The following is a 25,583-nucleotide window of genomic DNA, read 5'->3' as shown; positions in this document are numbered from 1 at the left end:
AATACAAAAACATGTTGCAAATACTAACACCACAAACAAAAACGCATTGCAGATACAACACAAACAAATACAAAAATGCATTGCAAATACTCACAACACAAACAAATACACAAATGTGTCGCAAATCCTCAAAACAAACACAAACAAATACAAAAACATTGCAAATTCGCACAACACAAACAAATACAAAAACATGTTGCAAATCCTCACAACAAACACAAACAAATAGAAAAATGCAATGCAAATCCTCACAACACAAACAAATACAAAAACGTGTAGCAAATCCTCACAAACAAATACAAAAACGTGTTGCAAATCCTCACAAACAAATACAAAAACGTGTTGCAAATCCTCACAACAAACACAAACAAATACAAAAACGTGTTGCAAATCCTCACAACACAAACAAATACAAAAACCTGTTGCAAATCCTTACAACAAACAAATACAAAAATGCGTTGCAAATCCTCGCAGCACAAACAAATACAAAAACATGCTGCAAATCCTCACAACACATTCAAATTCAAAAACACGTTGCAAATCCTCGCAACACATTCAAATACAAAAACGCGTTGCAAATCCTCACAACACAAACAAATACAGAAACGCGTTGCAAATCCTTGCAACACAAACAAATACAAAAAAACGTGTGGCAAATCCTTACAACACAAACAAATACAGAAACGCGTTGCAAATCTTCGCACCCCTAACAAATACAAAAAACGCGTTGCAAATCCTTACAACACAAACAAATTCAAATTCACTTTTAGTGATCACCCTGAAACACTTCCATTGTTGTTTGTTCTGACTGCAGCACATTTTTGTATATTTGTGTTGCGAGTATTTGCAGCGCATTTATGTATTTGTTTGTGTTGCAAGGATTTGCAACGCATTTCTGTATTTGTTTATGTTGTGACTCCTGTCAGCCACCATGCAAACCGCATAAAAACATTCCCATATACCGTTTAAATCATTGTGGTAACCCACAGTTATTCGCACATAAGATTTTGTTGAAACAAGCAAAAAATAGAGTCATAGTCATTTATGGTCGGGCTCTCTGATGTTTGTAAGGCTTGTAGGCAGCCATCCAATAATTCCCTGGAAACCACTTGGAATGCCCTAGCAACCGCAGTGCAATGCCTTAACAACCACCCAGAGCACCTTATCATATACAGAAACATATTATACGCCACGCTGAATACTTTAGCGAGCACTTAGCACCACAGTCATCTTCAGCGAATGTCACCTTCTAGTTTGCATGTTAATGTGTGTGCATGATTCGTGTGACTAATATGTGCACACATACTTGACTAAATGGATTAGTGTTAGTTTAACCGAGTTAAACCTTTCACACATTAATTACAGGGGTCGTTAATAAGAGTGGGACAGTAAGGATTCGACTGTGAGCGTCTCTAATTACAGAATTCTGCAAATTTCTCCACCCACTCTTGACGTCATGTCACTTTTAAAAGCCCCATAGAGAGGTGCGCAGAAGACCCCTGCGGCCCCCAGTTAACCACGCTAATTTAGATCTTGGTTTAATGCAGGGGATGGAAACACAGCTATGTATGTATGTAAATATGTTTTTGTGTATTTTTTTACATTGTGGTTTCCTGTTAGAGTGTCAAGCAATAAATGATATAAATAAAAGAAACAGAGAAAGGAGATTCTTATTGCTCATGATTAAAGTTAAAGAAATGAAGGGTATTAGATTATAATCTATTTATGAGGATAATAACATACCATTATTATATTATTGAAGATATGCATTCAATAATTTTCCCATTCTCTGTAGTTCTTCTTTTCGTCTTTTTATTTAGTTTACACCAAAATTGAAAGTCTCTTACAATTTAATGCAGTTTCACAACAGAACCTTGACGTTTCTAAAAGAAAAATCTCTACCATATATCTGTTCAATAACCTTGCAATGCTGACTGTAGAAAAGGCTTGTGTGTTTCTACAGATTCAGTTTGATATATAGCTCTGTGACACACCAGCAGCTTTGAGGGCAACGAGATAAAGGAAATGAAATTAACTGCGAGGGTTTTTATTTAACACCTGACCTCATTTATTCAGTCTGAATAGTGAATTGTGTTGTGTTACAGTACATTGCTCTCTCTGTATGAGAGATCAGCCTTATCGTTAATTAGGTATTTAACTGTACTGTTTTTCATGTAACGATTTATCCGTTTTGTGCTGTTTACGGGAGGTCTAAAGCTTTTTTATGCATTTTGACTTATTAACTGTTAAAGAGTTAAAGTTTTCATGCTAAACAAATGCAAAATGGCAAAAAAGCAGATGGACGTATGACAGAGTATTTCAGTCACTACAGTCACTAGAGCTGATCTGTCTTTATAAACCTGATAAAACTAAAGACTCGTCAGAGAAATGAAGGATGCAGTATTACTCTACTTTAAAGACAACAGATTATTTGATTTCATTTATTATTCCCTGCAGTTTGGATGTCATTGAGAATGGAAAATGTAGGTTTCTTTCCATTTTAAAATGTGTTCTTTGATATTGAAGATATTGAACCTTGTGAGATTAATGTCAAACTTATTTCGGAGCTCCCGCTTGTTCACAGGAGCCATGATGACATGAGACTCGGTTGAGCTATTACATCCTGAAGTATTACTGGATTTGGGTTATACCAACCCTATAATCCTGTCAGAACAAGAAATCATACATGAGATCTCTTTATTATTTCAAATATTTCTCCTGAACAGCTGGGAGATTAAATGTAGATCAAATGGAAACCTGTTTTCAATAGAGTTTTAGATCCAAATTTGCCCAGATTTGTTTTAAAGTTTACAATATGAACACCAACACTAACTTGTTTGTCTCATTTTTATCTATTTATAGTTCTGAACTGTAATGTATGAATGAACTACGCAACAAAATGTTACTTTGGGATGTTTGATTTCTTTTGTTCTCCAAACATTTAGTTTATAATAATCATAAGAATTATTCCCAGAAAATTACATTTTATTGCTCAGTGGTTTCTCTTTGATAGCTCTTGATTTCTTATTTATATGACAGTTTTGTGTATTATTAATCATGTATGTGTTTGCACATTTAAAAGAAATCTTTTGGTTACAGGCTTCACCATCCTTATCTTAGCACAGTTACACTGAAAAAATTGACTTTCTTGCTCATCTAAAAATCATTTTCTTAATGTGCTAAATTAAATAAAGTCTACAGATTTTAGACAAAGATATAATATTTAGATTTATTTGTGCTTAAAACAAGCAAAAAAAAAAAAAAAAATCTGCCAATGGGGTAAGAAAATAACTTTAATCACTAAATTCAAGAAAAATTAAAGAATTTTTTTCTAACCCCATTGGCAAATTAATATTATTTTTCCTGTGTTAAGCAATGATTCACTTCAATTTTTAGGTCATTTTGTTCATCAAGAAAATACATCTTGATTTCAGATTTTTTTATATATTTTTACTGAAAACAAAACAAAAATACTAAGCAAGAACGGCAGTTTTTTTTTTTTTTTTTGCAGTGTAGAGATGCCTAAGATTTTTTTAATTTCAGAAGCAACTACTACCCGAATCTCTATTTGCACTAAAAGAAGCAACTGCAATATTAGGGGAGAGCAGAGGCGAAAGTACAATTTTTCAGGAAAACTTCATTTTAAAAGATAATGTTATAGACAGAGATATATTTTTGCTCTATCAATACCAGGTGAAATAAAAAAAGTAAAACGACTTCAGTATAATTTCACTTTAAACATAAATAGTGAATTGTTACTTTCGACCCCACCTGCATGGACGAAAGTAACACAACAAAACAAAATAGATTTTTGTGTTAACTTATTTTTATTAAATATACATGACTATGACCTAGTTAATATGTAACTGCAAACATTATTTTGTAATTTATCTTTGTAAAAAATAATTAAATTACATTTTCATTTTAAATTTCAGTTTTATCAAATGTTTCAAAAGTACCGAGCCCCTAAGGTGACATAGGAGTAAAAAAATCTGGAGTTTAGTTTCATGTGCTCACGTTAAAATTTTGCGTGCTCAGGTGAAACTTTTGCGTGCTCACATGAAACTTTTGCTTTCACGTGCGTACGCGAAACTAAACTTTATTTAATTTTTCTCCATGTCCCTTTAGAGGCTCCGTACAAAAGCAACCAACAGTACAAACTTAAATTGTTAAAAATAAAACATTTTTCAACAGTTTGAACACTATGAAAATAAAATTAAATAAAATTAGAATAATATAAATTTTCAACATATACAACAGTATTAGCAACGGTGCAAAAGTAACAAGTGTTACTTTCGATCCGACAGAATCTCCTCCCATTTAAACCCGATTTACTTTTATTTTGAAAAACTCAGAGAAGTCAAACTTCAGGATGTGTTAGAGCACTAAAAAACCTGTAGATTGATCAGTACTTTAACACATGAATTGAAAAACGCTTAGGTTACTCACGTAACCCCGGTTCCCTGAAATAACGGGAACGAGCATTGCGTCAGTTTGCTGACGCTATGGGGGAAACTCCTGTTTACTCCGTGATTGAAGCCTATTGGTTAACGTCTGTAGAAAATACAGACCAATGACGTTTGAGCCCGCGCGGGGCGTGGCACACGTCCCTATATAAGCCGGTGAAATACGTCAAGAGCTCATTATTATTCGACTGAAGCGCGCAGCCGAATAACACTCGCTGCGTAGACGTTTGTAGCACGGCCAGCGACGCAATGCTCGTTCCCGTTATTTCAGGGAACCGGGGTTACGTGAGTAACCTAAGCGTTCCCTTTCAATACGGTTCACTTCGCATTGCGTCAGTTTGCTGACGCTATGGGGGAACGTAATCCCATCCCGCCGTGCATACACAACGGACTGAGGTGCCCTTACCGGAGAGACACTGCATGTGGCCCTAACCCAGCATATACATAGCTCTAGCGAGCGCAAGTGTAAGCACCATATATGAGACAGTAATACGCATACAGTGAAGTTTCTAAACGCACCATGATGCATATACAATAGAGCACGAGACGGCGGGTTCCCTGAGCGCGCCGCGAGCTGTGCATGATTTATTAATAGGTAGCCATGACGGTGAGCTAGCAACGCACCGTGAAGGCATACAGAAACGCAGTCGCGTGAATCATTAAGCCGATAAGACCTGTGCTTGTAAGGCAGGGACATCCAGGCTATAAAATCTGACAAACGTAGACGGCGAGGACCAGCCGGCCGCGTTACAAATGTCAACGATAGAAATCCCCGTAGACCAAGCCCAAGATGAAGCCATACCCCTCGTGGAGTGAGCTTTTAAACCAACTGGACAATGTTCATTCAGGGAGGCGTAAGCCAAAGCAATGGCTTCGACGATCCATTTAGATAGCCTCTGTTTAGTGAGCGGCATACCTAAGGAATGTTGTGCGAAGCTTACGAACAGCTGATCTGACTTGCGGTATGAGGCAGAACGGTCCGTGTATATTCTTAACGCTCTGACGGGGCAGAGCGTGTTCGGGGTTTGTTCGCCGTCCGCCGTCGGAAGGGCGAGAAGTGAAACCACCTGAACTCTAAATGGCGTGGTCAAAACTTTAGGAATGTATCCCGCTCTCGGTCTAAGGATCACTTTGCTATCGTTAGGACCGAATTCCAGACACGACGGGTCAATTGAAAACGCGTGTAAATCGCCCACTCGTTTAACCGATGCCAACGCTAGGAGGAGAGCGGTTTTAAACGAGAGAGCGCGCAGGTCAGCCTGCTCGAGGGGCTCGAAAGGGGGACCGCGCAGCGCTTTCAGGACCGTGGACAGATCCCAAGACGGGACCGTGTTAGGTCGCGGTGGGTGTAGTCTGCGAGCGCCTCTGAGGAATTTAATGATGAGATCATGTTTTCCCATGGTGCGACCGGCGATAAGGGCGTGATTCGCCGTTATCGCCGCCACATACACTTTAAGCGTCGAGGGCGCGCGACCGCTGTCCAGCATTTCCTGCAGAAAGGAGAGAATATGCTCCACTTCACAGGTGTTTGGGTTTAAGTTTTTCGTCGTGCACCAGTCAGAAAAAATAGACCACTTTTGAGCGTAAAGGCGCCTGGTAGATGGGGCCCTAGCTTCAGTTAGAGTATTTAACACTCGTCCTGAAAGGCGTGATGATTGCCGTTCAGAAACCAAACGTGTAGATTCCATAGCTCCGGCTGTGGATGCCATATCGTCCCTCTCGCCTGAGATAGGAGGTCTTTCCTCAGCGGTACTGGCCATGGTGCTGATGTTTTCAGCTGCCATAGGTCGGGGAGCCACGGTTGATTGTGCCAAAACGGGGCGACCAGAATTATCGCGCATTTCGTCTCTCTTATCCTCTGAAGTACCTGTGGTAACAGAGCCACCGGAGGAAAAGCATATAGAAGACACGCCGGCCATGTCTGCGACAGGGCATCGTGATGTCTCGAGAAGAAGATCGGGCAATGCGCGTTCTCGTCGGATGCAAACAGATCGATCTCCGCCCGGCCGAAGACGGTCCATATTCTCTCGACCGTCTGAGGATGCAGTCTCCATTCTCCCGGCGGCGGACCGTTGCGCGAGAGAATGTCTGCACCCGTATTGGCTACACCCGGTACGTGAGTCGCTTTTAACGAACGTACGTTCGCGTGAGCCCATAATAAAAGCCGTTTCGCCAGCCTGGATAGGGAGCGAGATCTCAGCCCTCCTTGGTGGTTTATGAACGAAACCACCGTCATACTGTCCGACCGCACTAGAACGTGTTGATGTTGGAGTTTCGGTCGAAAGTGTCGTAGCGCTAAGATAACCGCCCACATCTCGAGGTGGTTGATATGTAGCTGAGACAACTGGTTGTTCCACGCACCGAAGGCGAGTTCGCCGTCGCAGTGAGCGCCCCAACCCGTCGCAGACGCATCCGTGGTCACCACTTTCCTCCTGCTCACGGAGCCGAGCTCCGTGCCCGAGAGGAAAAGGTGAGGGGATGTCCATATCGAAAGCGCTTTCACGCAGCTGTACGTGATTTTGATTAATAAGCGGCCCGACAACCAAGCACGGGGCGGAACTTTCGCTTTCAACCAAAACTGAAGCGATCTCATGAACAGCATTCCCAACGGTATTAGTGGGGATGCTGCTGCCATCAGACCCAGCATTTTTTGGAATCGTTTGAGAGGGAGATATGAACCCGCTTTGAACGATGCCGCCTCGCGTCTGACCGTGAGCGCGCGTTCCTGTGTAAGCCATGCCCGCATCTTTAATGAGTCGAGCGTCATGCCTAAGAACGCGATTCGCTGTGTGGGGGTGAGCAAACTCTTCTGGAGGTTGATTTTGAACCCTAAATTCTCCAAATGCTGGAGTACAACGGTCTTGTGCGCAGTAATTTCCCTCTCTGACTGTGCTAGGATAAGCCAATCGTCGAGGTAATTCAATATGCGGATGCCGCTCTGTCTGGGAGGGGCGAGAGCCGCATCCGCACATTTGGTAAATGTGCGTGGTGCCAGAGATAATCCGAAGGGCAGAACTTTGTACTGGTATGCTGTCCCGTCGAACGCGAATCTTAGGAACGGCCTGTGACGTGGCGCTATCGGAATGTGAAAGTAAGCGTCTTTCAGATCCACTGATATGAACCAATCGCCCGGTCGAATTAATGCCATGATTCGTCTGGCTGTAAGCATTTTGAACGGCCGTTTGGCAAGAGCGCGATTCAAAACGCGTAGATCCAATATCGGTCTGAGGCCGCCGTCTTTCTTTGGAACGAGAAAATAACGACTGTAAAAGCCTGATTCGCTTTGATCCGCCGGGACCGTCTCTATCGCGTCTTTTAGTAATAAAGAACGCACCTCTTCCCTGAGGATCTGCATACGATCGTCTGGGACAGTGGTATAGAGAACGCCGCGAAACCGGGGTGGTCTCCGAGCGAATTGAAGTGAATAACCGTGTTGGATTACGTTTAGAATCCAGCCCGGCATACCGGGGGTGGATTGCCAAACGTGAAGTTTGACGGCGAGCGTCGATATGCTTATGGACGTTAAGCCGTGTGTGTGTGTGTGTGTGTGTACAGAGGAGGAAATTTGCTCTTTTTGTGAAAAGGTAAAAATTTGTGTTTCGCTGTTACAGCGAGGGTGTGTCCAGCGCCCGAGGGGACTGAAACACGCAGAACTTTCGAGGGCGGGCCGGCCGAAGCGGGACCAGAGCCTCTTTTCCTCCTCAGACTCTCTTCAGGGAGGCGGCGCCGGCGTCGGGTCCAGCGTGATCCGAGGACGGGGACCGCGGCGTCGAGGCGGGCCAACTGGTCGTGCAGGACGCTGGCGCTTGACCTCCGGTTCAGCTCTCTGCTGGGGCTGAGCTGGTGCTGGCTTAGGGCGTTGAGCTGGCGGCGGTTTTGGGCGGCCGGTCTCAGACGCTGAGGCAGATCGTTTCGGTAGAAAATGCCGCATAGCCTGCGACGATTTCTGTGCCTCAGTGAAGCGCTGGGTGAACCCCTCCACAGCAGAGCCGAAGAGCCCTGACGGTGACACGGGCGAGTCAAGAAGGGCAACCCGATCCGTGTCCTTGATCTCCGTCAAGTTCAGCCACAGATGTCTCTCCAGAACAACCAGGCTGGCCATGGCTCTTCCTACAGCCTGAGTGGCGACTTTGGTGGCGCGAAGGGCCAGATCAGTCGCGCTGCGCAGGTCTTTAAAGGTCGACGGGTCCGGACCTGCCTCGTCCATGTCACGGAGGAGTTTTGCCTGGTATACCTGCAGCACCGCCATCGTATGGAGAGCGGATGCAGCGTGGCCGTCGGCGGCGTAGGATTTCGACGCCAGGGTTGATGTCAGGCGACAGGGCTTTGATGGATGGTTCATCTTCGCCCTCCATCCGCCGGCTGAAGACGGGCAGAGATGGGCGGCGACAGTTTCCTCGAGCGGCGGCATTTTGGAGTAGCCGTGTTCGTCGGCGCCGTCCACTACGGAGAGGACGTGGGAGACGGCGCTCTGAGCTCGGGTGGAGTGGGGAGCACGCCAAGATTTGGTGAGCTCTTGGTGAACCTCAGGAAAAAACGGCGCCTGCCGTTGGCGGGATGATTGACGGCGCCCGGGCTGCAGAAACCACTCATCCAACCGGCTGAGTTGAGGCTCTGACGGCGGTGACCACTTGATATTGAGCTCCGCTGTAGCTTGCGTCAAGATGCGGATGAGCTCAGAGTCGTGAGGACGCGACTCGGTTGGTTCTTCAGCGGCGGCCGTGTGGGCGTCGTCATCCGAAGCCGCCCAATCCTCTAACTCCTCAGAGGATGACATCATTTCCAAGTTGTCACCGGACCCAAAGGAAACCATGCCGCTAGCACTCGGCAGGGGGCGTAGGTCCTCATGGGCGAAGGTGACAGGATGACGGCGGGGAGACAGAGCACGCGGGGGATGAGCCGGCGTGGACTCGGTCTCAGAGTGTCTTCCAGCTTCACGGCTCCGCTGCTGTTTAGGCGGGAGAGCACGGGAAGCCTTCCGTTTAAAGATCTCGAGGCGGGAGCGCAACACCGCGATGGGAAGGAGCTCGCAGTGGGCGCAGCCCGCCTCGGTGAGTACGGCCTCGGCGTGGGCAGGACCCAGACAGATGACGCACTCCTTGTGGAAATCCTCCACAGGCAAAGGGGCTCGGCAGGAGCCGCAATGCCGAAGCGACATTATCTCAACGCGCTTCTGCTCTTTTAGATAACTCTTTTAGGCTCACCGGAAAGCGGCAGGGGAACACGCTGGTGTGTTGTAGTCCGCTGCAGTGCTTGGATCGACGGCGAGTAAGGGCTTCTTCTTCGGAGCAGCGAGAAGGTTCGCGCTGAAGGAGAAAAGTAATGAGCTCTTGACGTATTTCACCGGCTTATATAGGGACGTGTGCCACGCCCCGCGCGGGCTCAAACGTCATTGGTCTGTATTTTCTACAGACGTTAACCAATAGGCTTCAATCACGGAGTAAACAGGAGTTTCCCCCATAGCGTCAGCAAACTGACGCAATGCGAAGTGAACCGTATTGAAAGGGAACAAAAAGCGTTACAAGAAAAAATGACCGCTTTAGGAATTTACTTAGCATGGTTGAAAACAGCTTTCTGGATCAACACGCAGAAAATGATGAGTAAATAAAGCAATATTTGTCAGCTCTGTCAGAAGTTGTGTGCCTAAGATGCTGTCGTAGTTTGGGATGCAAATGTTATCAGGGTTGGGAGAAAATCGCTTTGTTACTTTCATCCCGCGTTACTTTTGCCCCGGTTCTCCCCTACCTCATTTAAGATTGTTTTGTTATTCCCAAAAGTTTCCTCGTCAGGATTTTTCCAACATGAGCTTATCCACAATCTCTAAACTAGATCTCAGTCCTCACTGCAGCAGTTTAACGTGAACAGGTTTTAGTCCTCGAGACATGCGAGTCAGGAGCTCAATCCTGCGGCTGCTCTCGATATCTCCTGTCACGTCTCAGATTTATCTTCAGGGAAGTTTCCATAGAGACCCGTTTTTGTAAATCGTGCTTTATTACATGGTGGGCTTGAACAGGTGCTGGTCTGACGGGCAAACCTATTTGCACCCTGATACCTGCCTGCTTCACATCTCTGGCTGAAGAGTTACCGTATAATAGCACAAGTGTTGTATTGAAAAGGGAACAGGGCGCCCAGTGTGCGGCATGATTTATTTTTACAGGGGGTTTTAGTTATTATAGTGGACTAAAATGTTTTCTTGTTATTTCATTGGCAGATTCTTTCATTTAAAGCAATTGCATTTAATCAGTATTTGTGTTTTTTGATCAAAACCATGACCTTGGCATTGGTCGTTCTCCCATGTCGACCATTAGAAACATCACAGTTTTACAATTGGTGGAGCATTGCATTAGTGGCACAAAGGTCATAGGTTCAAATACCGGGGTACACACCTGCTGATAAAACATTAAAATGTGCTGTGAGTCGATAAAAGCGTCTGCCAGATGCATAAATGTAATTTCCCTTTTAAAAGCATTTAATTTGGTGGCAATAAATTTGTGGTTTTTATTCTTAACTATAGAGGTTGGGAGGTCCGTGTCTGCTTTCAGTTTAATGATTCGACTCCTTTTGCATTTAAATGTGACAGTAATGATACTTGGATTCACTTTATGACTGATAGATCTATCTAGTACCTCACTAAACACATTTATCTCACCCTAAAGGAGCCTCGCAAGCGATCTCATTCTCTCTATAAAGCCGTGCCGTCACACAATCTGTCATAGTTCATCTTTTCATTCCATAACTAAACGTCTCATATGTCTCAATACTTTAGGCCCTACGAGACGCGTGCCATCAAATCTCACCTCATTTAAACAAAGCGTTACGGTCTTTTGACTTTCCTCAGCATTATAAATACAGGTTTAATTTGCTAGAGAAGCTTCTGTCGGCCCCTACGGGCACCTTCGGTAGCGGTTTGTGTTGAAATAGCATCGGATCATGGTAAGTGACGGCTTTTACCTTCTGCCTGCCAGGGAAAAATTCATAATAAAGCTTTTGATTTAAATAAATGTCTCTCTCACTTCGACCCAAAGAGGAACATTTATCTTGTTATAGGTGTGAGATACTTGGTAATAGGGACAAATGTAGTTGAATTCGTGCAATATGTGGCTCCAGTTTGGCTTTTTCAAACACACATACGCACACCTGTAATGAACATTGATCTGAAGCTTTCGCAACTGTAGACACAAACTGCAAATCTTAAGTATGTGTTGTTTTTGCCACTTTAAACAAAAGACGGCCAGCTGGAAAAGAGAAAATATTCTTGCTGTAGTCGACTTTGAATTGGGAAACTGCATTACATTATAATTCTGCTTTTTAAGCATTATGTTGTGATTTATATGCTTCTATTTGTTTATTTACTACATGAATTGTCTGCATGACATTGCATGACATCAGTTTCCCCTAGAGAGGCACAGCATGCATTTCGACAGGTTTTGGCCATTGTCCTCTATCTTTAAAGCAGGTGTAGGTGTGTTAAACTCAATCTGAAGTTGTTGTTCTCATCTCTGGCGCACATCATACACCTCTGTGATGTTACACGTGGACCCTCACTGACCCCGTAGAGATTAGATGAAGGTTTACAAAAACATGTCGATAAATGTGTCTTTGATGCTCAGTTAGTGAAACAAAGGTTTCAAATCAAATCAGCAGGTTTTGAGTGTTTCCCACAGATATGAAATACGCTTGTGGTGGTAGCCGGTGAAAACGGCAATCATTACCACTGACAACAAATGGTTGACTGTACGTGTGAGAAAAAACTAGTAATGTGTGACACAACACAATACTTTGATTTATTTATTAATCGTTATTATATTAACATTTATATTAATTATATTTTTATAAATCCAACCATCTCGAACTCTCTTTGCCATGAAGCAGTACTTGTGTAGATTACACCTTTTATCAAACTCTATTTAATACAATCATATCTGTAGTATATTGATGATACAATAATAATAGACAATGCAGGTAAAGAGATTATAAACAGGTCTGGAGATTATAAATGTGACGTAGCGAAGACATGGTATAGTATAGTTAAGTACAGTATAGCACGTATAGTATAGTATGGTATTGTATAGTATGTATGGTTGTGCCAATAGACGATACTATTGTTGCAGATGGTGATAGCTTTCCTCGCAATAATTGGCTTAGCTTTTAATTGATTACCATGCTATTACTATTATTATTATTATTATTATCATCATATTTTCACATTAACATGTACTTGCAACACCAGCGCTACTCTTACAGAAAGCAGTTTCTGTTTTTGTCCACCACTTCAGTGGCTTGTCATATATAAATAAGTAAAAAAAAGATCAAATAAATAGATAAGGAAACTATTGTGTATCGATGATTTCACAGGCTAACAAACAGGCCAATTTCACTATGGAGAATATAGCCCAACACTACGGTAAGGCACAATATAGTGTAGTGTAGTATTGTATAGTATGGTATAGTATAGTATAGTATAGCTAAGTACAGTAAAGTATGGTATTGTTTAGGTTAGTGTAGTATGGTACAGTATAGTATAGTACATTATGGTTTATTATGGTATATTTTAGCAAAGTATAGTACTGTATGGTGCAGAATGGTATAGTACATTATGGTTTATTGTTGTATACTTTAGCATAGTACAGTATGGTATAGTATAGTACAGTATGGTTTGCTACGGTATAATGTAGTATAGTATAGTATGATATAGTATAGTGCAGTATATTATAATACATTATGGATTATTATGGTATACTTTAGTGTAGTGTAGTATAGTACAGTACAGTACAGTATACAGTACAGTATGGTTTGCTATGGTATAATGTAGTGTAGTATAGTATAGTATAGTATAGTATAGTATAGTATAGTATAGTATAGTATAGTATGCATAATTTAGTATAGCTAAGTCCAGTAAAGTATGGTATTGTTGAGGTTAGTGTAGTATGGTGTAGTATAGGTCATGTAGTACATTATGGTTTATTATGGTATACTTTAGCATAGTATGGTATAGTATAGGACAGTGTAGTATAGTATGGAACAGTACAGTACAGTACAGTACGGATTGCTACGGTGTAGTGTAGTGTAGTGTAGTGTAGTATAGTATAGTATAGTATAGTATAGTACGGTATAGTATAGTGCAATATAGTATGGTACATTATGGATTATTATGGTATACTTTAGTGTAGTGTAGTGTAGTACAGTACAGTACAGTACAGTACACTATGGTACAGTAAAGTACAGTTTGCTATGGTATAATGTAGTGTAGTGTAGTGTAGTATAGTATGGTATGTATAGTATAGTATAGCTAAGTCCAGTAAAGTATGGAATTGTTTAGGTTAGTGTAGTATGGTGCAGTATAGGTCATGTAGTACATTATGGTTTATTATGGTATACTTTAGCATAGTATGGTATAGTATAGGACAGTGTGGTGTAGTATGGGACAGTACAGTACAGTACAGTATGGTTTGCTACGGTGTAGTGTAGTGTAGTATAGCATAGTATAGTATGGTATACTTTAACATAGTACAGTATGGTATGGTATAGTATGGTATAGTATAGTACAGTACAGTACAGTCTGCTATGGTATAGTGTAGTGTAGTATAGTATAGTATGGTATGGTATGGTATATGGGATAGTATAGTATAGCTTAGTACAGTAAAGTATGGTATTGTTTAGGTTAGTGTAGTATGGTGCAATATAGTATAGTACATCATGGTTTATTATGGTATGTTTTAGTATAGTATAGTATAGTATAGTGTAGTATGGTGCAGTATAGTATAGTACAGTAGGGTTTATTATGATATATTTTAGCATAGTTAAGTATGGTATAGTATAGTATAGTACAGTATAGTATACCCAGCGGGCATTTGATGTCAATTTAACATCAATTTGACATCAAACATTGACGTCAAAATTACGTCACAGAATAGGTCAAAAATGAAAGTCATTTTGACGTCAAAGTGTTGATGTCAATTTGATGTCAAGATTTTGACCTCTGCTGATGTCATTTTGATGTCAATTCTACATCTATTTGACATCAGGATGTTATGATGTTGATGTCATTTTAATGCTATTTTGATATCCCAGCCGGCATTTCAACGTTGATTCACCGTTGAAATTTATCTTTTATGGATAAAAACACACTCTTTCAAACAGTTTCCACTTAGTAGTGCAAAAGTGGAATATTCCAAATCTAGAATAAAATCATAAAATAAGAAAACAAAAACATGTTTAAAAGTCATTTTATTTATTACTGCAAATATGAATTTTGTTGTTGGTTTAGTTGACAGTCGTCTTATGGCCACCACCACCCATCCATTCTGGCTCATGCACTAACAATATGATGACAGCATCTAAAGAGGAAAAACAAACCACATGTTGTTATGTCATTGTCAAAAATGCTGTTTTTTTAGCCCATGTATAAAAAAGTTATTGCATATTAAGGCAAGATATGTGTTCTTTAATGGTCTGACTAGAAACATAGCATAGCTGTCTGATGAAGGAAGAAAGCTGTTGTGTTTACAAATGTGACAATGAGCTTTAATTAAGATAATCTACGGTGCATTCAGAAAGTATTAAGACCCCTTCACTTCTCAATTTTGTTATGTTTTTGCATGATACTGCAATTGTTTACATTTTTCCTCATAAATTGATTTTTTGAAACGTTTGCAAACATCATTTTTACATTATACATATTTCAGACCCTTTGCAACAATACCTGAAATTTAGCTCAGGTGTCTCCTATTGGTCTTGATGTTTCTACACCTTAAAGGACAAGTTTGGTATTTTACACTTAAAGCCCTGTTTTCAAATTGTTTATGATGAAATAGAACGGTTTTGACTGAATTTGGACATATGATGCTGGCTCGTGAATTTTCGGGTGTTTCTTGTATCACCTCCCACCTCTATAATGTGTATATAGGTGCACAGGAACAATCCTTCCTAAAATGCATTAAACTTTTGTTTACAAAGACGTGAAACTCACCGAGTGGTCAGGGGTGTTCACTGATATGCTCACACAAAAATCGCTGCAAAATTCCAACAGGTTTTATCGTAGTTTTTGTCCAACTCCATTGACTTGTATTAGATGTGCTGTGAGTTACGGTATTACTCCGCGGCGGGAACTTTGTTTATATTCTTGCTTTTGGCAAAGGTGGATTATCGCCACCAACTGGAAGAATGTACGGGTGTGAGGCGTTTGAAAAAAATAGGTCCACAAGTTTACAACGAATGCTAAAACACCTGTTGGAAAGCATCTTTCGCAGCGATTTTTGTGTGAGCATATCAGTGAACACCCCTCACCACTCGAAGAGTTTCACGTCTTTGTAAATGAAAGTTTAATGCATTTTAGGAAGGATTGTTCCTGTGCACCTATATACACATTGTAGAGGTGTGAGGTGAAACAACAAACACCTGAAAATTCTCGGGGCAGCCGCATATGTTGAAATTTCAGTCAAAACTGTTCCATTTCATCATAAACAATCTGAAAACAGGGCTTTAAGTGTAAAATACCGAACTTGTCCTTTAAAGGGTTCTGATGAACACAAAGATATTTTGAGGAATGTCTGTAACCAAACTGACAAGAAGCACCATTGACTTCCATAGCAGGATAAAAGAATACTATGGAAGTGAATGGTGCTTCTGAACGGGTTGGTTCCAAACAAATCCAGGTGTTTCAAAGTTTGCTGCATCCTACCCAAAAAGACCTGAGGCTGTAACTGCTGCTTCAAAAGGTGCGTTAACTAAGTACTGAGTAAAGGGTCTGAATACTTGGGTGATATTGACTTTATATTTTTATTGCCCCAAATTTAGATGCTAAACAAAGCAAACATTGACTGTTTGCCTTATGTGTGGGTCAAACAGCCTCTTGTGCAGTCATGCAGTCACTTACCAATGAAAGCTAAGATGGACTCCAGACCTTCTAGACTGTCTGTGAGAGACTTCAAACTCAAACCAGACCAGCAAGGCATCACGTTGGCAGACACCCCTACCTGATAAAAAAAATTTGATTAGGAGATGTTCTTAATTATTAGGATAACTAGAATTTGATCTGAATACAATCCAAAACAAGTACAAAATATTTTGTAAGGTTCCATTACAACATGGTAGCTTGGTGGTGGATTACAGTGGTTGGTGGTAACTTTAACTTTATAACTCATGGACATAGCCATCATTTTAAAAGTGATGATTAGAGCCATAATACATATGGTAAAGTGCGGCCTGCGGTTGGCTTGAACTGATTTTGCCAAGTGGTTGATGTCCTCAGGGCAACATATTGTGTTGACCCAAGGACAACAATTTTCTAAATAAAACCTAAACCCACCTCAAACCCCAACCCTAACCAAACCCTAAAATCAGATGGACATGATAAGTGAAAAACAATGGTCTAGAAACAGCTAATCCTGGTTGTAAGCTTAAACTTAAAACCAACTTTAAACTTATTTCTGAAATCTGATTGGTTGATTGAAATGTTGTCCCAAGGTCAACATAATGTTGCCCTGAGGACATCAACCACTTGGCAAAATCAGGAGAGCCCTGCGGTTGCGTGCACGTCACAAACTATGAAAAAATATAAAGTACAATCTCCCCCAGCGAGATATCTTCAAGTTTGTGTGAACGCAAACAGCCAGGAGATTCAGAGTTAGAGCGCTATTTGCAACTGATATCAGTGATGATCCGCTAGCTTTCGAGCAGAACAAAGGCAAAATATTCTTTCTTGGTCACTCAAGGTTGTGAAAAAGTATCAATCTGTGCTACCCGTACACCATCAGAACATGTTTTTAGTGCTGCTGGAAACATTATAACCCCAATAAGGTTTCTCACTTTTTGTTTCATGGTTTGAAGTGCTATAATAAACACACACATAGGTGCCAATCCCGTGGGTGCTCAGAAGCTCGGCTCTAGCACCCAGCAAAATGGCAAAGCACATATGCTCAGTTTATTCACATTAAAGGTACGGTTTTCCCTGATCGCAACTTTAGTTAGTGTGTAATCTTGCTGTTTGAGCTAAGGTATTATTTATGCTCTAAGTTCACTGCCAAGCAATATATTCCCCTTTCAAACTGTCATGGAGTGACTTTTATCGGCGGAACGAAAAGGGCGAAGATCCTTCCGCCCGCATGAATTTTAATGAAACACCAGGTCGGTTCCGGCCAACTCCGGGCAAACAAATCGAGGATTAGAAGGATCAGGTGTGTTAAGCAAGTGTGGCGAATGATGATTGGGCTTTGAAGAGGAGAGGAGGCCCATAAAAAGGGCGTGAAAGAAACTGAAGGAGAGCAGTTGTTCCACGAGTTCGCTTTGGGAGCCCGCTGGATTGTTGTGAAAGGGGGCGGGTGAGGGCAAGCCGGAAAAATGAAACGAAGAGTAAAGACGAGCATCTGGATGAAAGAAGCCAATGGCAGATGAAAAGTAGCCTTCAACGAAGGAGTGAAAAGCCACGTTTGTTCCGGCGTTCGCGGAAGAGCGAAGCGGGTGCTCGTTTTCCGTCGATCGCTGTGTGTGAAGCGGAGGTCTATGGTGTGTTTGGAGAGACATCTTTTGTGTGGATTTGTAGGCTGGGCGAAATCAAGACGGGAGAATTGGGCTGAAATAAAGACGAAGATAAGTGCTGAACTCATTTATACTGCAGTGATGCGCTGTTGATTCTACTGTGTATGTTGAAGGAATCTTATATGTCGAAAGGATGGATGAGTCTGCATAAACAAGGCCCTGGATGGTTGGGACATCTGTAAGGAAAAAGGGAAGAAGGAGTTAAAGGAACAGTGCGATACATTGGAGTTTGTCTTGTTATCACTCTGTCACTTGCAATATTAACCATACTGTCCTCTTAGTTTGTCTTTGTTCCCTGATTGAGTGTGTTAGCCCCCAGCTTGTTGTGAAAATTCATTGACACATTGGAGTCGGCCGAGGAAGGGAAGGGCTCAAGTAGTCGTGGCCTTGACGTTTACATATGGTTGTCTTCTGCCTTAGTCATCGAACGATACAGGACTCTGAACACGGCCCAACGGGTGACCCTGACCTTCATCACCGTGAATGCGTGGAGTGCGGTGGGTGATTATTTTGTGAGAGTGTACACTTGGATTTTTGGAGTGCTGTGTATTGTCAGTGTTGTCAGCGATCACTTCCCAGGCTGAAGAAAGAGACCTGTTTCCGAAGAGCAGAGTGGTGGCACTGGACAGCTGTCTTTTATTCCTATACGACTGGGACCGATTCAACTCCCCCCCGCCTGTGGTGGCGCCTCGACTGTAGCAAGTAAGGCTGGGCTGTGAACATTGTATTCGACATCTGCAGAGGGAGAGCTTCTATCTATCTATTTGTGGTGGGGAAAAAGTGTACTTACTGTTGTTGTGTATAACTATACACGTGTCGAGTGTTTCCAGATGTCAATCTATGTCCATATCTTCTGCTTGGTTGTCTGAAAGAAAGTTGAGGTGAAATGGCTGGCCCCGCTCTTGTAGCACGCTGTACCGTACAACCCCCCACCTCCATCTACCTACCTCTGTGACCCCATCTAGTGGGTGCGTTTGTCTAAACAACAATCCGCCTCACCCGGTGCCTCCATCTGCCCCTTTCCTGCCTGAAGCTAAGAGGTGGTGTAATCCTCCTTGCATGTTCCTTGAAGTATTGTTATTGTCGAAGAGATTGTGTATCTTTGCTGCCAGCCTGCAGGTCTGAGCCAAGGGCTCTGTGTCATCGTGGGATTGTGTTATCCTATGCCCTGAAGTCGGCGCCTAAGTGGTCGTCGTAAGTCTGTTCGAGAGAGGAAGACTAGAAGTCGTTGTGTGCCTATACGTCTGCTCCAACCACCAGAGTGTCAAGAAGGATAAGCCTTGTACATCCGCCCATTCCCTTGCCAGTAAGTTCAAGTTGCAAAGCTACTTACCAGTGTACCCACCTGTATACCTCCCTGTATGCCTAAAAGCTAAAAGCCCAGTGTACTTACCTGTATACTCCCCTGTGTACGCCCAAAGCTACCTACCAGTGTACCCACCTGTATACTCCCCTGTGTACGCCCAAAGCTACTTACCAGTGTACCCACCCGTATACCTCCCTGTACGCCTAAAGCCCAGTGTACTTACCTGTATACTCCCCTGTGTATGCCCAAAGCTACCTAACAGTGTACTTACCTGTATACCTCCTTGCACGCCCAAAGCTACTCACCAGTGTACGCACCTGTATACCTCCCTCTACGCCTAGAGCTACTCACCAGTGTACTCACCTGTAGACCTCCTTGTACGCCCGAAGCTACTTACCAGTGTACTCACCTGCATACCTCCCTATACGCCCAAAGCTACTTACCAGTGTACTCACCTGCATACCTCCCTGTACGCCCAAAGCCACTTACCACTTACGCCCGAAGCTGCAAGCCCAGTGTACTTACCTGCTTATTTACCAGTGTACTTACCTGTATCTATCCTTCTGAGCTCAGGAAAAGAGGCTAGAAACGTTCACTTGTAGTTCACCTGTGAGACGCAAAGAGAGGAAGCCGGGAAGACTTACCTGTAGTTCACGTGGAGACGAAGAGAGAGGGAAAGTCAAGAAGACTTACCTGCAGTCCACGTGAAGAGTCAGAAGTGACTCGGATCACTGTTCCCTCAGTTCCAAAAAGCTCACCATTTTTAGAACCCTTCCCTTTTCCCTGTTTTTAATTAAATAAAGACTGTTACATTTTATTCCTCTTGTCTGTTTGGTCATTGGGGCATTTTGGGACGTCCTCGGGGTGGAAACAGAAGGAGGAGCATGACCCGCGACAGGGGCGCTCCGCTCCGCTCCCACCTGTAACAAAATCCTACAGCGAACGGCCAATTTGTACTACAGCCCTCTACTTCCAAGTTGAATGATGAGCTATGACTAACCTCTGCCCACAGGAACATGTCAGGCGTCAGCTAAGCTCAAATGGCTCTGGCTGCACAATTAATTACACACGATTGTCACGCGCATTTCGTCAGTAAAGCCCCTTGATAAGTAATAAATCACCATCAGCTACTTTCATATGAAGCGCCATTTACTACACAGACCCGTAGTTTACTGACAAAACGTGAAATCATTTCCGATTATGAATGCGATATTTATTTCCCCTTTTGTCAGTGAACTATGGCTCTGTGTAGTAAATGGCGCTCCATCTGAAAGCAGCTGATGGTGATTTATTACTTATCAAGAAACCAGCTTTACTGACGAGATGCGCGTGACAATCACGTGCCATTAATCGTGCAGCCCTAGCTCTGGCTAAGCTAAGCTGCTGTCTAAACACACTAAACAAACTACACAAGCAGAACTCGTTACATAATTCTGAAGGAGGGACTTCATAGAACAAGGAAGACATCAGCCCGTTTTGAGGACAGTGAAAACAGCGCTATACAGTAAATTGTGTGAAAAATATTGTTTTTTACACACAAAACATGAACACAATCAAAAACACAGAAAAAACATTACCTTTAACTTTACAATTCGCATCTAAAATCACACGAAAACATGACTGCACTGCTTTCCACCTCTTCAAAGCTTTTGAGCGCTCCAGAGCACCTGGTGTCCAGTAAAGCTGGAGGTTGTGATGAGCACCCACCGGTGGAAAAAGAAATTGCCGCCTATGAACACACACGTTTGTTAAGAAACATCATATATGATCTTTGTTTACATTTTTTATTTTCAATATATATATATAAAAGATATATACCTCCCCCCTCACACAAACACATTATATAAACCACCGCACCACAGTGGTGAATTGGTGCATTACCATGGCGGTGGTAAAATACTGTCACAGTAGGGCTGGGTATTGTTAGGAATTTCACAATTCGATTCGATTCCGATTCTTGAGGCTTCGATTCAATTCGATTCAATTCGATATTGATCTGTTTGCTTCAATATCGATTCAATAATAAGTAGATACACAAGTAATTAAGTACCTGAGTAGCCTATATTTTAATTTTAGCTTTTAGTGCAGAATTGAACGGAGTGCAGCTGCTGTTTGCCATCTTGCTGTTTTGGTAAAGCGTGTTTTGGTAAAGCGTGTCTTGTACAACGCTGAACGCTCTCACTAGAGCAGGGCTATTCAGTTAGTTTGTCATGGGGGCCAGTTCATGAAAAGCATCTCAAATAAGGGGCCGAAGATATATCAGTGATTATGACTACATTTTTATTTAAACTGCATAACAACAAAATCAGTGCATTGTACAATAGGCTTTTTCTACAAACATGTATTTTCAAACTGCATACAACAAAATTAGTGCATTGTAAGATGTCCAAGTAGGCTTTTTCTACATCCAGACATGTTCATATGTTGTATTTTAAAACTGCATAACAACATAAGTGCACTGTAAGATGCTTTAATTTACATATAAAGGGGTAAATAAGAGCCATATCACACTCATTGAGAATTTAACTTATTTACTCACTTTAGTACACATAACAAAAAAGTTTACAATATGTAACATAACATTGTTTTATGCTGTTTTTGTCAAAGCTAATTATTTCACTACCTCTATTTAAACTACAACAGCCATCTTAATAATTGGCAAACATTAGTCTAGCTTCTAATAAGAGAAATTATACTTTTAGATTTCGCTAGAGCAGTAAAATCAGGTGTATGTTTGTCAGTAGATACGCGTTCAGTGGTGCAGGTGTTGGGCGCGATGGGTGATTAACTGTTACTAATCGTTTCAATGCGTTTCCTTTATTAAGACATCTAATGTCATTGTGGATAAGCAAGTCATCATTGAGCCAACATATCAATGTATATGGAAATACAAGGAGTTAAAACAGCCATAGAGTCCGTGGTCTCACCACTATCGCGTCTTGATATGCGGGCGCGAGCGGCTCGCGGTAGACCAAAGCGCGAATATAAACACGTGACACAGCTGCTCGCGCCAGTCACGTGACGCGCGCTCTGCATCTCATGCCGTAACAGATGCACGCTCATAACTGTAGGGCCCGTTGTCCAAATACATTTATTTTAATTCTACATTTATTTATTCTAGAGATGTCTTTTTCACAGACTACATAAAGGGCCGGATCAAATTACCTCGGGGAGCGGGCGCTGGAGTGTTGCCCACCCACAGCGCCGCCACTGGCCGGTAGGCTGAATCGATTCATAGGATTTGATGAATCGATATTGAATTGAGGAACAAATAATTGCAATGCATTGATGAATCGATATTTTTACCCAGCCCTATGTCACAGCCATAATAAAGATAAGACAGAAAGAAATGCTGTTATGTACACAACCACAAAGATCCATTTTGTCTGTCAATATGAAGCCTCTTTAAAACTTGCATCAACATCCACTCTGAACTATGAATTAACTTCTGTGTCTGTCTATTGAAAACGAAGGGTCTGAAACATGTACTATAGAGGGAATAGTGACATACAGAAGAAATTAAGTGCTGTGCTGAACAGTGACCATTGCATACTGAATTATTTTCTTATATTTTCCTAATGACAATGATAAACCAGTACTGAGAAACAAGTAGCAGGTGTTTTTAAAAAGCTCACCTGTGAAGTTTCATATGTTTGTGTGTCATCACGTTTCTGACCTGACAACCCTTGCTGTCTGTTTCTTGTTCAATCCTGACAACATATAAAAAAGTAAAATTAGTGCAATAGTAAAAGATAATTCTATAAATGATGACCTTTATCAGAATGTAATGCATACACTTGCATACTGCATTTAAGTATATACTGTAAAATATCAGGGTTAACATGTCACAACGTTACCTGATCCAGATAGATGTAATGGCTGTTGATGCATTAAAATCTCAGCATTGACAAGATCACCATCACTATGTTTAATTTGAAGGGCTCTGATAACAAAGACATTACAAAAGATTTATAAAAATACACTGAAAACAAGAGCACATTTATATATAACTAATATTTTCAAGTTCCATTAAACGTGCTAATTATTCATCAAGAGAAGTAAGCAAAATAACACCATTACACTTCATTTCAATTCAAATAGCACATGCCAAAAACTTACACTGCTTGACTTTTTCTTACAAAGGAGTTCAGAGTCTATTCTCTGCTTTAAATTGTGGATACAGCGCGAGCGACCGCAGGTACAAGCATAAGCATGTGACGTAACGTGTGATTGCCTGATAAATGCAGTTATTGCAAATCCGCGAGCCATAAAACACCAACATATCATCTAACTTTAAGTATAAACACTTAATCAGTAACACGAAATTAAGCAAGCAGCATTAATTAACTGACCGCACTCATCCAGCTGCCGTGCTGCTCCTCTTTACAAATGACTCTGACAGAGGTGTCTGTGGCGCCTGTAAGACCTCTCGGATAAACTGACTGAACTACGATATCAACGCTTTTCTACCGAACAGTTGTCCAAAAAGCCCTTACATTTATGTGCTTTTCTGAAGCAATAAACAACAATGTGGTTAAGTTGATAACACCCGATATAATATTAATTGATTAATATTCATATTACAATCATATTCATGTAACCGTAGTCCAATTTCGGCGGGAACATCCCGTGGAATAGCGAATAAACCATTATAACGGATACGTTCACAATTTACAGAAAAACACAATTAATTGGCATCGTGCTTTTTGTCATACAACATTTTATGTGTGAATAAAATTATGTTACGCGTTTTAAACATTGACTTATTGACTTGATATTTCCTTACCTCGATGCACTTCTCGATGATCACGCAGACAGCCGTTAAACTCTCCAGTATCGTGTAATCTCGCGAGATTACCTCGCTTCTTTTTTGTCAGGATCAAACATTCCAAACTGACTTGTATGAATGAAACATATAAACGTCTTGATGTTATTTTATTATTAATGGTATTTTTCAAATTTATATTTAAAATGTTATATTTTAGACACTGTGATGAAAATATAATAATAATAAAAAACAATAATAGTTTATTTGCACGTGTTTATTACATTTTTAACTCTCCCTATTACAACTTTCAAGATGTTAAACATGAGTCGCATTGATTTACAATGAATAATAAATATACTTTTTCAGACATTGTTTTGACATAAATTTAACGTCAATTTGACATCTTATTTCCTGACATCAAATCAACATCAATTTAATGTCAATGATATTGACCTGAGATATAGAGACCACAAAAAACATGTCAGTTTGATACCTTTGTTGGGCCTCTTTACAACCACAAGGAAATAATTACAAAATATAATGAAAATATGCATATTCATGCACGTCATACATGGTGGTCAAAATCTTGACTATTTGTTGATGTCAAATTGACGTCAAGGTGCCCGCTGGGTAGTATGGTGTCATATGGTATGCTATGGTATAGATAGATCTATATATCTTATTTATACAATAGTATTTTTTAGATGTGTCTGATTTTGTGGAGGGCTTCAAAGAGTGAAATGGAGCTAATCATTATTGTCAGAACAGTGGACACATGGTATTTACAGTTGAACAACTATCTGTTGAAACGTAGCAAGCGTTTAATGAACTTAATGAACTAATGAATTAAGAGTTTTTTACTGGTTCATTGAAATGAAATGAGTCAGGCATCCTTACACTACAGTGCATGTGTGAAATTCAAGCTTGAAACATTCAGCTAACCCACCCAAACTGTCTTAAATCGTCCTAGTTAAGGAGATATTTTAAGACCCTCCCAGACGGGTTAATTTACCCCTGCAGGAAACTTCACTTTTTCTGTCGTCAACCACAAGACAGTAGACTTACAGAAAGCTGAAATGCCTTTTAGGCTGGAAATCAGAAATTGCAGTAACAACTGTTTGAATGTCGTTCCCTTCCCATACAGTAGTTTTCTGTTTAGTGTCACACAGAGGTTGATTATTGTCCGATAAAGTTTATCACTAATGCGCTACTAACTCACAGAACACATTAAGCGGATGGCGGTGCGTACACACACGTCTTTCAGTTATGAAAACAGCATAAGCTGATATAACTCTGATGATGATTTTGCACTCAGCCTTGTTATGCCTTCAATGCTTTACTATATAAATCTGCATAATAACCCCAAACAAACAGATGAACAAACAAGGTTGATTATTTCAGCAGGAGGTCGTCTCTCACACTAATAGGATTTCAATGAGATCTCTTTTAATAGCTTTCTGTTAAAGTTGTGGGTTAGTTAAACTGATTGAGGTTTTCCAGAGCACAT

General features: G+C 41.3%; 1 protein-coding gene and 1 long non-coding RNA gene across 4 annotated transcripts in view; one reads left to right on the top strand and one right to left on the bottom strand.

Annotated features, from left to right (window-relative positions):
* The window catches only part of LOC129436729 (protein shisa-6), a 122,907-nt gene that overhangs the window by 58,915 nt on the left and 38,409 nt on the right, over positions 1–25,583 (top strand). The window lies entirely within an intron of this gene.
* On the bottom strand, positions 14,677–16,457 carry LOC141362886 (uncharacterized). Its single transcript, XR_012368444.1, has 2 exons — positions 16,342–16,457; positions 14,677–14,803 (listed from the first exon to the last, which is right to left on the bottom strand). It is a non-coding gene; the product is annotated as an uncharacterized lncRNA (long non-coding RNA).

The sequence above is a fragment of the Misgurnus anguillicaudatus genome, unplaced genomic scaffold, assembly GCF_027580225.2.
Source record: "Misgurnus anguillicaudatus unplaced genomic scaffold, ASM2758022v2 HiC_scaffold_29, whole genome shotgun sequence".
NCBI lineage: Eukaryota > Metazoa > Chordata > Actinopteri > Cypriniformes > Cobitidae > Misgurnus > Misgurnus anguillicaudatus.
This window is presented reverse-complemented; position numbering and strand designations above follow the sequence as displayed.